This window comes from Solanum stenotomum, chromosome 1 (genome assembly GCF_019186545.1).
Source record: "Solanum stenotomum isolate F172 chromosome 1, ASM1918654v1, whole genome shotgun sequence".
NCBI lineage: Eukaryota > Viridiplantae > Streptophyta > Magnoliopsida > Solanales > Solanaceae > Solanum > Solanum stenotomum.
In genome coordinates, this window is record NC_064282.1 from 38,594,932 (window position 1) to 38,597,712 (window position 2,781).

The following is a 2,781-nucleotide window of genomic DNA, read 5'->3' on the forward strand; positions in this document are numbered from 1 at the left end:
AAGGGTTTTGTCGGAATAGAGTTTATCAGGTAGACACTCTACCTATAAAAGTCTGAATTTGTTGCATATGGGATTATTAAGTGGGGGTGGATTTTGATTTTCTTGTGTTGTTGATTTTTGGGATTCTAGCTTTTTGTAGTATTACACCCATCATTTGATTCGATTACATCCTTTCGGACTTTGTTTAAGAACCTCTTTTCTACATTTTCGGGCATGTCTATCGTCAGTGAGTTCCTTATCCATAGGGTCTGGACTAGTTAGTCGAGAATGCTTAGAACCTCTTGCACCAAGTTTGGCACATCTATGTCTAATGGACTGCTCTGATATGAAGGGGATGATTTCTTGGTCGTACATAGTGTTGTCTTCGCTTCTCCCTCATGCTTCGTGATCTTGATTCATATTCTGCATTGCTAGCATTTGTTGAAGTGATAAGCTTGTGTAGTTGGTAAGTTGGTGTATAAGAATAAGATGTTGCATATTCTGAGTGTTGAGTAGTGCAGGCATGTAGCTTGCTCCTTCTAATTTGAGATTAGAGGTTAGTTCATTGATTGTGTACTCTGACGGACCAACTAACTTTTACTATTTATAAATAGTTAGATACCAATAAAATGTAACATGAGAGTTATGATTTTATTATATATAAACTTGATAGAGATGAAATGATAAATCTATGTAGATGGAATACCCTGTGAAGAAAGAAAAGGTTCACATATATAATCTTGGTTCAAAGGACTAGGCATAAGAAAATGAAAATTCTTGTTGTTTCCAGTAAATTAAATTACACTAGCTTTTGTTGGTTATTCTTCATCTCTGCAAATTGTTGTTATGCACAATTCCCTCAAGAATAGTGTTTCTTCTTTTATTGCATTCCTATATTGTTACTAGAATGTAATTTATATATTTCCACCTTATTCATATTTTTTGCCGAATATAAATAAATCCTTGCTTACAATCACTCTCATGTCCGATTTCTCTGTCTAAGGTGTCGGGTGTTCCCCTGTAGCATGCCTCTTCCATTAGCTTGATTAGTGCTTCTGTTTAACTTTTGTTTTCGCCTGAAACAACTATCTCACAAGTTATCTGCATATTACTGTCTCTTCTCTATGAAATTGCAAATAATTGTTTTGCAATTACTACCCAAAAAAGTGGGTGTTGTGTGATTGAGTCATGCGTAGAATCTGTTGGTGGACAACTCAGAGATTGCATAGTTGTTGAGATATTGACAAATGCAGTGCAACTATCAGAAGATCAATATATATGGATATGGCTTGTTTTCTTTTTCTTGTGCTTATGTAATGTGTGAAGTTTTTTTTTTTATATTAGAACATGGTTTTTAAGCTTGCTAACGAGATTGAAAATGTAGGATATACATGGAAATGAGGTACGTTTGAGCAATTATAAGGGAAAAGTTCTTATTGTCAATGTTGCATCAAAATGGTAAGTGAAGTAATCTAGTTTCTGTCTTGGCTTTTTCCTTTTGTCTTGATTGATGGTTGCAATCAGGTGTTAACTTGGTTTCCATTTAAAAGTATGTCAATTGCTTCACTAATTAGACTTATATGAGTTATATAAGTGCGACTAAGATCTAGTTACTTCTTCATAGTGAATACTATGTCAAATATTGTGCTACTAGGTGCACTTATGTTTTATTGTACAATGATAATGCTAATTGCCACAAACTATATGTACTCATTTTGGGGTTAATTTATGTTATTCTTATTAGTATGTCTTTGCGTATTTTTGCTAGCTGGAAAATTACCTTAAAGGTGTCTTTCTATTTTAATTTACGTTGATCCTCCTGCATTCTTTTCTGGGATTCCCTGACTAAAGAGGTTGATACTAGGTTCTTTAAACTTATTTAACTTATAGTCTTTTTGCAAAGAAAGCAATAATGAAAATTTGAGATTAGTGTTCACATAGTTTTGGACTGTCTTAGTTGTTGATGTTGATTGATGATGATATATCACAATATCAATAATTACATGCTCAAGAAAAGCTTAACTTAATGAGAACTAGATGTGCACCTTATACTGTTGAATAAGAGAATTATAGTGTTTGTATGTTTCCCCACTCTGAAATTGGTAAGTGCCTCTATTTTCTTAGGTCAATGGTATTGTTGCTTTATTGAAGTTTTAAAATAGCTATTATTTATACTTTAATAAATAGGGAATGAATCATGAAAATTTATTAAAGGCAATCTTTCCAGTCTTCACCTATGTTGTGGCATCTTTTTTCCCTTGCAGTAGTTTAACAGATTCAAACTACAAGGAGCTGAATATTTTGTATGAGAAGTACAAAGATCAAGGTTGTGAATTCGTCTATTTCTTCAATTTTAATCTATGATGAATTTATATTAAACCATATTGTGTTGGCATAAACATAACCAGTAAAGTTTTATTTCAGGTTTTGAAATTTTAGCATTTTCTTGTAACCAGTTCCTGTGGCAAGAGACCGGAACAAATGAGGAGATTCAGCAAACTGTATGCACCAGGTTCAAAGCTGAATTCCCTGTATTTGAAAAGGTAACAGCTATTGTATGCAGCCCAGAAGCATATAATTTGAATCATTTTCCTGATCACCGGTAGCTCTTCTGGATAATCTGGAATGCGACGTGGCATACCCGAAAGCCCTAAGAAATGCATAGTAAAGAAGGCCATATTAACCCCGAAAAAGGTATCTTTGAATGATTTTTTTAACTTGATCGCAACATATTATGCGGTACTGCACATAAGAACTTCTTCTCCCCCCCCCCCCACCCCCCAACAATGTTAGCCTCTCAAG

The 2,781-nt window shown here is 34.1% G+C and overlaps 1 long non-coding RNA gene across 1 annotated transcript; it reads left to right on the plus strand.

Annotated features, from left to right (window-relative positions):
* Positions 1 to 1,411: 1,411 nt before the first annotated feature.
* On the plus strand, positions 1,412 to 2,522 carry LOC125873548 (uncharacterized). The gene is made up of 3 exons (XR_007447208.1): positions 1,412 to 1,437; positions 2,244 to 2,305; positions 2,404 to 2,522. It is a non-coding gene; the product is annotated as an uncharacterized LOC125873548 (long non-coding RNA).
* Positions 2,523 to 2,781: the final 259 nt, after the last annotated feature.